We start from the raw sequence: 12,569 nt of genomic DNA, 5'->3' as shown, positions 1-12,569 counted from the left end.
GTACTCATCTTAAATTTATGAAAGAACAAGCGTATACGGGGATGGGTATATGCAATAATTTTGAAAACAGTCAAGCGTATACCCACAAAAAGTCTAGCATTACATTACTCTAGTATTACCCCTCAAATATTCTAGCAGTACATCACTCTAGCATTACCCATCAAAAATTATAGCAGTAATTCACTCTAGCATTACCCACCAAACTTTCTAGCATTACATCACTCTACCATTGTTCACCAAAATTTTAGCATCCTATCACTCTAGTATTACCCACAAAAAATTATAGCATTACATCACCCTAGCATTACTCCATCAAATATTCTAGCAGGACATCACTCTAGCATTACCCACCAAAAATTCTTGCAGTACATCATTCTAGTGTTATCCACCAAAATTCTAACAGTACATCACTCTAGCATTACTCACTAAACATTCTAACATTATATCACTCTAGCATTATCCACCAAAGATTCTAGCATTGCATCACTGGTATTCATGACCTAAATCATTTGTAGGTTCTGCATTAACTTTCTCCAATCTCCATTTAACAATTTATTCGCCTCTTTTTATGCGTCATGCATTTTCCTTAAAGTCAATAAGAAGATAAGCGAAATAAAAATACATAATTCAAGATGATTAAAGCCAACAGTTCACCACAGAATGTCACACAAATATTAGGCTATTGTGCCACGCACTCGCTTAATCAGCTTTTCTTTGTGTTTCGTAACCCACAAATGCTGGACGTTCCAATCAGCCAAAAAAGCTTGTTAGTTAACCTAAAGAGGCCTAGTTTCTTGTTAGCTTTTTCAGCTTCCATTTCTATAACCACTTGAATCAAAAATTATAGGAATTTGAATAACCATATTTCTCTCTTTCTCTCTCTCTCTCTCTCTCTTGCCTTCCAATCTCAAGAGCCACTGTGTCTTTAGAGCAGAAATAAAGTAATCTGTTATTTATTTTGTAGCCTTTTCGTGACAGAAAACCCAAATGAACTGGAACATGTTGTTAGAAAGGAGAGGGGTAAAAAGCAGCTCTCTCTCTCTATCTTGACCTCTAAAATGAAATAGATTGCTTGGTATGTGGTTGTTTCAGAGTTAGGAAGTAATATTTGGTATTAATTTTCTCTGTTATAAAACCAAAATCGTAAACATGAAAGAGATACAGTAAAATCTGTCTATGTTGAGCCACTGTTGGTTCCAAATAAATCTGACTGGCTTGTATGGTGGCAAACTTTAAGTAAATAAATGTGGTAGATGTATTTTAAATACAGAGGCTTTCTTATATTAAGGTTTTGTTTTAAAGATCTAATGACAAAAGCCCAAGTTCTTTTTTAAAAAGTAATTACAAGACTTTTTTTTAAAAAAATAGTCTTAACATACTTCACACACGTAACCGACTCTTTTTAATGTTACAAATAACTACTATGGAAGAATTTCAAAACTTTGCAGTACATTACAACGCCTATGCTGTTATGCAACCATAATCAAATTAAAAGTATGAATGGTTGCGTTTAAACATGTTACTTTGCCCTTACTATAGTTTAGTCGTTAACGCTCTCGTCTTTGGTGCGAGAGATCCTGGGTTCGATTCCCGGTGGGGACACTCGGTCGTAAAAGTGTAAAAGCTTTTACAGGTTAGACATACTAAGTGAGGGGTTTCCTGGATTTTTCTCATTCATACAAGAAAATGCCGGTATGATACCTAACATATAAGTAAAAGGCCGCTTCCTTCCTTCCCTTTCTTCCGATAGTGTCATCACCGAGGCACCGAGGGACGTCATCCCTCATACGTGACGAGCTAACATGGCCATTTCATGCCAAAATCCCCAAAACCTAATTCCTAGATCCTAAATCCCTGAGGCTGTTACTATAAAAACTATGTATTAAAACCCCTGCGCTGTTCTGCAACCATACTTATCCTAAAGAATGGATGGTTGCCTATTAGCCTGTTACTTCACAGTTACTTTTTAAAACGGCAATAAAACCCCTGTGATGTTAGGCAACCATTTAAACTGTAAAGAATGTATGGTTGCCTATAAAATGTCAGTTTGCATTAAATAATTTGTTGAGGTATTTCGCAGTCAAATTCCAAACATAACCATCAGATTTTAAAGAAATGGATATATGACACCACTGACAGCCACGTAGCCAGGATTTCATGAAGGGGGGGGGGTCCGTGACATGAAATACTGTGGTCACCATGCCAGGGGCTCGATCATTCTAAACTATTTTACTGGAACTTATACTGGTTCGTTTGGCCCGGATTTTGTTAATGGGGTGGAGTGACATGAAACACTGAAGTCCCAATCAATCTAAACTACTTTACTATCAACATATATTGGTTTGTTAGGACAATAAAATGAGGATATGTTGGTAAGTGTTTTAATAACAAACTACGAAGAAATCTCGAGTAAAATAATAATAATAAAAAAAACGTACTGAAAATGATTTTGCAATACTTACGTTCTCCCTCTATTCATTCAAATATAACAATTTTCCTTTCATTACGACCTCAACTATTATAAAAAGTATATATTCACTATTACATAAAGTACACTTATGTCCAAAATGATTGTCGCATAACTGTCTTCTTGAAAGAATATAATTTGATAATGATTTTGCAGGGTACTTTTAATACTGATACCATGTGTATAATCGGGAAATGTATAGACCCTATTTGTGGTAAATTTCATAGGAAAAGAATTATAAACACGAAAATTAGAACGAGTAAAACCAAATGTTGCTAAATGGACAAGAAAGTTTTGTTTTCCTTTTATTGTTCTTATTTACTGCTCTTTTGACAAAATTTGCCACTTACTTGTCTTTGCCGATTATACACATACTAACATTGTAAGAAATACCGGGCGAATTCGTTATCAAATTATACTCCTACAACAACATATTTAGACACGCAACAATAATTTTGGACATGAGTGTACAAATTCAATAATGTCCTGTAAAATATTTTACAATATCTGCGTTCCTTTCTCTGTTGAATCAAATGTTAACATAACTTTCTTTTCACATAAATTTTTGTTTTTATTATTCCTTCAACTACTGTCTGTTCCAAATGACAGGTTAAAGGGGTAGTAGAAAATTGTTTTTGAAATAACATGTTTGATACTGCAAGTATGCGATGACGAAAAATTGTGATAAAAAATGTCCACGTTGTTACACAACAACCGGCATTATGCTTTCAGAAGCTTGAAATATCCCTGACTAGTAGCAGAAATTCTAAGAATTGCGTAACTTCCGGAAATTTCACATTCCCTGACTCTTCCAGGATATCCCACTCACTTCGCCACCATGTATTGCAAGTAATACAAATCTCCTCATAAGAAAGATTAACCAAAAGCTTTCTCTAATTTTTTTTTTAAATTTTTAACCCCGATTCTTCTTTTTCGCATTTCATTTCGTTTTATCCTTCCTTAATTTTTTCATTCTGGTCTCAAAGGGGGGAGTCCGGATCCCCAGACCCCCCTGGCTACGTGTCTGCCACTGGGGGGACCAAGTCAAACACAAACTAATTATTAAGATCAATACACCTATGTCCAGGTTGTGGGTGAACATACTCAGAATATACAATATAATCGGGTTAAATTGAGAACCAGCTCGTCTCCTTGAAGTTAGTTTTTTTTAAAAAAATATAACAAATATATAGAATAAGTAACGAGTGTATTGTAGAAAAGTTACTATAGAATATGTAATGTACCACGGTTGTTAAAAAGTTTTAACTGTAAGTAAGAAATGAAACTAGACGTTTAAAACTTTTAGGATATATTATTGAGCTTTCGTGAGATATCATACCAAATTTGCTACTAAAATACACATTTTTCTATTTTTTAACCCACAAAAACCCAAACATAGTTCAAGTAAGAATTTTTGAACAAAACTTTCATGGTTCACTAAGTGATGGCCTTAGATGACAGAAATATATATAAAAAAAGATTTTCGAATGAATTGGAAACTCAATGTGACCTTGTGAATGAGCGAGAATCAAACGTAGTTTATAACCTTAATTTAGTACATGAACAATTACTATTTCACCAGAGTAATTACTAACCCTTCTAGATACAGGAAAAACAAATTATTAGGGATTTAAAAATTTACTTATCATAAGAATAAATAAAATATATCCGGAAGCTGAAAGGCGCTCGAGAACTCCATGAGGATCATGCACCTACTGACAAGAAAATGTGGATAAAATTGCTAAAACCTGAAGAAAGGGAACGAAACAAAGCTTGCTACAAAGGATTATGTGTGACTTATAAAGCACAATGGGTATTTGTGTAAAATTTTTGAAACTAACTTTATAAGATCAAAGGGAAATCAATGTGACACCTGTGATACACTGGGGATTTGTGGGTAAGTTAAAGGAAGATAATCTAGTGGAAACCTTTTGATCAAGTGAAGAATCAGAAGGCAAGAGCTGTTATTGAATTTCTCCATGAGAAGGGTTTAACGTAGGGTGACCAACCGTCCCGTAAAAACGGGATTGTCCCGTTTTTTCACTACCATTCCAGGTGTCCCGAAAAAAATTTCGGGATGCCAAAATATCCCGTATTTACGTACATTAGGTACAAAAGAACTTTCCAATCTGCAATTTCCTAATTTATATTATTATTTTCTAAGCTATGTGATTATATTGGAATGTCTAATTTCTGAGCAACGTCATTACGACATTTGCGATATTGGATGTGGTGGCTGCACTGTTTTCCCTCCTAGGCCTCCCCTTCCGCAGACGAGAGTTCAAGGGACTGAGTCTTATGAAAAACTGTTTTTACTCTATGTTTCGGGCGGTAGAAGGCTGAGGCGCTGTCATCTGTACATCACAGTGTTTCCGTGATTTGACTAAGGTGTAACATACTGTCATTTACGAAAGGGGAACAAAAGTATAGAACTATAAAAGTGAAAGTAAAGAGAAAACTAGTTGTAAGTGAAGTAATGTTTAAAAGTGAGAAAAAAAGTTAATAAAGGGAGTTGGAATCCAATGCTGAGAGTAGTTCGTTATAAATTCAGTCGGTGACAGATTTTGTTGATTGACAGATATTAATAAATTTTTCATATATTTTTAGTAATGTTTTCAAAATTTCATTTTTGTTAGTTGCTGATAGTTTTTTGTTATTTAATTAATTCCACCTTTTCAATAGGTTTTAAAACGAAAAAGTGTAAATTTGCCCATTTTTGTCAGAGACACACACACACACACACACACAGAGAGAGAGAGAGAGAGAACGGAGAGGCAAAAATATATATTAATAACCTTGCTTGCATCGTGCCTTTAATTTGGGGATGATTTGCGTAGTGATGCAAGAAAGTTGCTTCTGGCCATTATCCGTAATGGACAGGTATTGAACCAATTCTGATATAAGTTTTGCGAGAGGATAATTGAATGACAAACAATAGATTATTTAGATAAATTGATGTATTCAGATTAATTAATAACGTGTAATGTGTGATGTTTAAGAAATGGATATGACATAACACTCTCAGATCTCAGTATTCAAAACTTCGGAGAATTTAGACATAGGCAACAATATAGCTGATGACCACATACCTGGAGCTGATCGTAAGCTGGAACATGGACAATGAGATGAACCTCCTTCTGGAATCGAACTGGAACGTCCGATGTACAGTTTACCTCTAGTAAACATGGAACTTAGAAATAACCATTGTACTGCCACTTCAGTACGAAGAATGGTTGGCTCGTTGACTACTGTCCAACTACAAGCCAACAACTAGAGACCGTCTGGTCCTGATCCTATGACCGAGGTTTCACACACCTCGTCTACTTCTCTAAAACTTCTCCTCCTCTATTCAACAAAGATTTGTTTTTTATCGTCGTGTTCCAGACGATGGAATTCGTCATCTCATGTCTGGATTGACGTCAATTGCCTCAGCTATTGGAAAACTTTCGTTTCTCCATTGTCATGCCATGACCAAAATTCTCACACAGTTTATTTCCGCCAATCTGCATATTATGTCATATCCTAAATTGTATCTTTTGTTAACAAGCTGAATTTACAAAATATCTTTCTTAATTTTAAGCTTACACGATCTTTTCTCAACTCTCTTCTTTACAACATATTGCAGACTTGTGTCTGGACGGTGTTACATAAACAATAACAAAACCATGTGCAATAGTCTACTACATGTTACTGTTTACATTTTCCTTATTCTTTCTGAAATCCAAAACTTGATTTTATTTCAATACAATTTTAAACCAAACAATACTTAAATAATTGATAATAATAAACATTAATAGTTGAGTGCATCCACAATATTTAGGGGAGCAACCTATCCAAAAGTAAAAAGTTGTCCCGTTTTTTCTAGTTGACGATTTGGTCACCCTAGTTTAACGTCAAAAAATGTACATGTTGACATTACTACATTAGGCTATAGTGCGTGTTGCTATGCTAGGATAGAGAAATAGAAAGCTGGAATTATCAGAAGAGAGGCATTCTTCAACCGAGAGAACATATTTACGAATAAATAAGAAATACCTCTTAAAACTCATATTCTTTCAAGACCTTTGAGGAAAATTGATTATCTTCATTTAAAGTAACGACCTCAATTGTACGTCGATGACTGATACTTCCCTGATTTATTTTCAGAACTTTAAAAAGAGATGGTTAGCCAAATTTTTCTAAACAAAGCTGGAAATATGTACAATGAATTATTCAGATTAAACACAAATGGACAGAAGTACCCTCTACCAAACAACATACACACTAACAAAAAATTAGAATTTTCTGTGTGTTTGAAAAGGCACAACTCATATCACTGTAGACTTGAGTAGAATCAGGTAGTTTTAGCTTGCCGCAACGAGGTGCAGAGTAGCAACTTCCTATTTTGAGGAATAGCTAGAAATTTTAAGAAACCCGTTGTAGGTCTCATAAAAGTCGTTATTTTTAAAATTTGGTTTTGACATGTTAAACTGTGTACCTGTGTACGTACATTATATAAGAAGTATGTTTAGTACAAGGGGTCCAGAAGCACGTAAAAAAAACAAAATTTACAGGAGAAATGAATTATGCAAGTTCTTAGACGAAACATAATGTAACCAAATCTAACCTAACCTAACATTAACCTAAGCTAACCTGAATTAACCTAAACTAACCAACCTAATATTAGTAGAAATAAGCGAACTTCTATCATTTTTAGGAAAATTATGCGGGACCCCTACAATAATATAACATAAACTAAACTAACCTAACCTAACCCAAACTAACCTGACCTACACTAAACTAACCGAATGTGAACAAAAATTATCAAAATTGTAACATTTTTTTAGAGAAAACAGCTGGACCCCTTATGCTAAACATAGGCCTTATATACGCCCAAGGGAATGAACAGATGAAGGGGCATCCAAAAATCACTATCTCGGCATGTAGTGTAATTGTCTTATTCATTTTATGATGGGGGAGGGGGGTACTCAGTAGTTCAGTGGTAGAGTGCTTATCTCGGGTACGTATAGTTCAATCCCCTGCCAAGTAAGTTTGCTGGACAACATTGTGTCAGTGGGTTTTCTCGGACTCCTAACGTTTCCTCCCACATTCTAAATCCACATATTCTTTCATCAACGGGCACAATTGTGGGATGTTAAACTGAAAGATTTTAATTTATTTTATAAGAATGTCAATTATAATTAACAGTTCCCAAGTAGGAAGAAAGCTTTTGGCCAATTGGCTTTTGGCTTTCAACACGTGCTTTCATACAATCTGCCTTTTGTTCTACTTGCAAGTGATCCTTTAGATTCTTCACAGAACGTCATTGCATCTCTGACCATTCATTGGCTATTGACTTGCCGCCAGCTTAAAACGTTTGCGTCAAGCTTGAATGGAATACTGGATGCAAGGTTACCTCCATGTAACTTCATTATAGGTAGATTATTTTCGGATCAGCTGTGATTATTCGTACGTGTACCTGTGAATCCAGTTGCACAACATAACGTTTCTACAACTGCGAGAAAACAATTGAGGGCGTGAGCGCAACAGTGGTCTAACCCACAGTTTTTTAAAATGGAGAAAAATCAAGTTAAACACATGTGGTTTTTTGTAAAATATATATATAAAATAATAACGGGCCGTTAAACTCAAAATCACCTCACCTAAGTCTTTATTGACCTGTATATCACTTTCGAACGTTTTTTTAAAAATACTTTTTAAAATCACTTTTTCTTCTAATCGTTTTTAAGAATTAATTTATAGTGTAAATAACGTTTTGGCAGCGTAGAATGTTGCTCATAACCATTTAAAAATGGATTGCTCTTCTAAAGCAATACTGATAACATTTTTACTTCTATTTGTGTTCTTTTTAAAGATAATCTTATGCAACAAGTAAACAACTCTTGAAATCTAACCGTAGTAACCGTTATTTTCAATATAATTCATTTCTGATTACTTATTTATGATTATACAAAACATATTGTGGATCAAACACTTTACGACTGAAATTTCAAAGCCAGGCGAAATTTCAAATCAACTTTCTAAAGTAGTCAATCCGCCATATAATCTCTTATCTTTAAACCGAAAAGGGTTTGTATTGTTTATAGATTTATTTAATGATTGACTTACGACATTTTTTACACATTTTTTTAATTGCTAGTGAGTATGTTGGAATGCCAAATATCGAATTAAATGCTGGAAATTGTAATCCACTCCTGTAAGCAGACAACAATGCCTGGCTAGACAAATAGCTAAAAATTTCAGTTTAGTTTCCTCTTCGTAAATTCTTGGATATAGTCTGAAGTACATTTGTGGGAAATACATTCAGTGATGCCAATCTAAAACATTACAAAATCCTGTCTCAAGAGGCAGAAACTCCCATTTTGCTCTTGAATTTCCCACGCTATAAAAAAAATTCTAAACTTAGAAAATATGAACAGTGAAATTAGTGTACATCAACCAAAGAGTAAATGATCGAAAAATTCTGATCGTCTACGTTTATCAAACGCCTTATCAACACATATTTTCCTTAACTGATGAAGCAATTGAAAATGCTGATGAAAATAAGTACATTTTGTTGTGAGAATGGAAAGAATTAGTTGGGTCGAGCGGAAAACGAATGAGAGAGTGTTAGAAATGGTGAGTGAGAAAAGAACACTTTTAGATATTATTAGGAAGAGGAAGAGAAACTGGTTGGGACATTGCCTAAGAAGAGATTGTATCATGAGGGACGTCCTAGAGGGTATGGTGGCGGGAAAGAGAGGGAGGGGGCGAAGGAGATTACAATTAATGGATGATATAAAAACAGAAAGATCATACGCGAAGACGAAGAAGTTAGTGGAGGACCGTGGAGCATTGGAAGCTTCTCAGCTGCAGCAAGTGACCTGCCAATAAAGGCAGAATACCTATGATGATGATGTTGTGAGTTTAGTATTTCCAACACGCCTTTGTGGCATGATATTCCACTAAACGTAATAAAACTAGAGAAACATTCATTCTTTAGTAATTTTGTATGGAACATTTCGGAAATTGAACGTTTCTCGTTATCTTTTTCCGTTGATTTTGTTCTTTTTTTCATGTTTTAAAATACCAGAATACAATTAACGTTTCTTGGCGCTTGTTTTTTGATTCACAAGTCGCAGCACAAATTACTTTAACATTTGTCTATTCGCCCATAGACAATTTTGTTAATATCGATGTAATAGATATATGAAAAATCTCATAAACCCTGCCAATTTTTCCAAAAGTCCCCTTTATCCCATTTTGAGACATCACTGAATACATTTCTTTTCTTACAGTGTTGTTACAGTCCTAGCTATGGAGTGGGCTGAAAAATAGTACCAAATTCAAACAAAAAAAAGCTAAATTCATTATTTTATACCAGTGTAATACCTGGCTCTATAACACGAATCTAAAAAAAAGGTAAAGTTCGAGAACGCCCCTCCCTCTTCAACAGCCCAAATCAAGAAACTGTTCTTTAAAAAATACTTTTTTTAAAAGCATCCGAATAGGAGGACACCGAACAACTGTGGAAGTAGATGAAACTTTTCTCGCACGTAGGAAGTATAACAGAGGCCGCAAATTAAAAGGGAAAACAGTTATCATCTTCGGTATGTATTGTAAGGAAATCAAACGCGCCTTTATTTCAAAAAGTGGCCAATCAGCCAAAACAATATTATGCCCATATATGAAAAAAAAAATATAAAACGAGCAACATATCAATCATCTCCGAGTTCGTGTGTAATCAGTACATTATAATAAAATATTAAAATATAAATTATTGCACCTTATTCTCGCTTATTTGTTAAATGGTGCTGAATTGGGTAGAATTGTACCAACTTTTTCACAAAAGGGGCTGAAAATGCGTCCGTGGTACCAACGGGCCACTGAAAGATAAAAGGGGCTGAATTTGGTATAATTGTACCAAGTATGGCAACACTGTTTTCTTATAAAATGCAGAGGTCACTAAAATTGTCTCCCTCAATTTAGACTACATGATGTTAATTACATAGTGATAAAAGTGTAAACATAAATTTATCAACTACACATATTAATTAACGGTATTTTGTTTATATACTTCTATACTTCTCTAAGGTCTATTGTTAATAATTATTTTATTAAAATATTTAATATTTATGTCTGCTTGGTTTATATTTCTTCTTTATAGTCTCAAGTAAATGTTTTTATGAATTTTATTTTGTATTTTAATACCGTAATAATGATGAAATTATCGACATATTCTAGTTCTTACTAACACAAAATTTCAGCGCTAGCTATTGTTCTTATTCCACTGACTTGTATGAAAAATTGTTTATAACAAACTATAATATATCATATAATATAATATAATCAGCGGGAGTTCCTTCAATAAAAGAACCAAATGGTTGTTGCCGCTCTGATGGTAAAAGGCCTGATGGCATGACCTTGGTACCGTGGAAAAATGGAAAAGCACTAGTCTGGGATTTCACATGTTCCGATACGTTTGCTCCTTCCAACTTACCCCATTCTTCAATTCAGGCAGGTCTCGTCGCCGCTCACAGAGAATCAGACAAAAGACTAAAATACTCAAACCTATTGGACAAATATTGGTTTGTAACAGTAGCAATAGAAACTAGTGGGTCTTGGGGTCACGAAAAAAGGATCTAATTTCATTAATGAAGTTGGTCATCGAATAGCAATCAAAACTGGTGGCCCCCGAGCTACTGCATTCCTTTTCCAACGTATCAGCATCGCCATCCAGCGCGGGAATGTGTCATCGATCTTAGGCACATTACCTCCTGGTAAAGAACTGGACGAGATTTTTCTTCTATAACACACAATAAGACGGAAGGAGACATATCCGAGGAGGCTGACAACCACTTTGACTATGTTCATGAAGAAGGTTTTGAATCCAGTTTGGATAAATATACATTGTTGGAAGTCATGGCTAATACCGGTAAATTTGGGAGTGGTAGCAACATTATCTACAGATTTTACTTTGTTACTCAAAATCGTTAAAGACCCGAATGATATTGTTTATTTGTCCGATGTTTATTTTGGAACAAATATGATAGCTACAGATAATATATGTATACTATTCTTAGATGTGCGTATATATATATAAAATATGAGTGCCATTTGCATAAGTTTATTATTTCTAAAATAAACATTACGTACAAGGTCTAAAAAAAATATGATTTTTTATTGACAATAATATAGTTTCCGGGGGTGGGGCATTTCCAGCAACGGTAAACTTCTATATTACTGGACCAAATTTAGGAAATTTACCAGGGGAATTGCAGAACTTATTTTCCATTTATGAGGAAGAGCGAGTGAAAGTCAAGTGAGGGGAATAGTTGAAATTAAGAAAGTGGTTCTTATTGATGGTTGTTTTCGATGTTGTAAGTGGCACTGTATGTAGAGGATAAAGAGGTTATTTGGTGGAGAGCTACACTTGTTATGGTGTAGTAGGGGGAAAGGCACAAGGGCGCCGATTTCTCTGTAAATTTGGGGAGTCCATTTAGATGCAGAAAGCATATATATGGATTTTAAAACAAATTGCATTCAAATTATGCCAAATATTGTAAATTTACAAATAAAGTAAGGGAACCCACATAAGCTTTGGGGGGGGGGACCCGCGGACCCTCGCCCCCCGGGATCGGCGCCCTTGGAAAGGCAGTGTGAAAACAGGTCCGTATCCAGGGGGATCTAGATTTTTGCTGGTTCTCCCCTAAAAGTGTAACAATAAGTCCCATGTAAGCCTCTTGGAAGTACCTCTTATTTGTAAAAGAATACATAATGATCGCGTTTGAATGTTGCAATGGTCTGTCCAAACAGCTTGATAGAAATTTAGCGTAGCGTAACAACAAAAGCTGCTTCTCTTATATGTAAAAAAAAAAAGTGAGTGTAGCTGGCGCAGAATTCTACTTTGCCCCGGGCGCCGAAATTTCTAGCTATGGTTCTGTGCACGTGACACACTCTGGTGCTTATGGCAAACCGGATAGGCCTTTTAGTACATTTTAGTACTTTTTTTCGATTTTTATGTGGTCCAGCGATATAGCAGAATGTCCCAGCGATTGTATATACATACCCACCCTATATATGAATCAACTCTGTCTTGACGAAAGAGAACATGTGTGAGGGA

Source organism: Thermobia domestica, chromosome 5 (genome assembly GCF_964235325.1).
Source record: "Thermobia domestica chromosome 5, izTheDome1.hap1.1, whole genome shotgun sequence".
Classification (NCBI taxonomy): Eukaryota; Metazoa; Arthropoda; class Insecta; order Zygentoma; family Lepismatidae; genus Thermobia; species Thermobia domestica.
Note: the sequence above shows the minus strand (reverse complement) of the source record.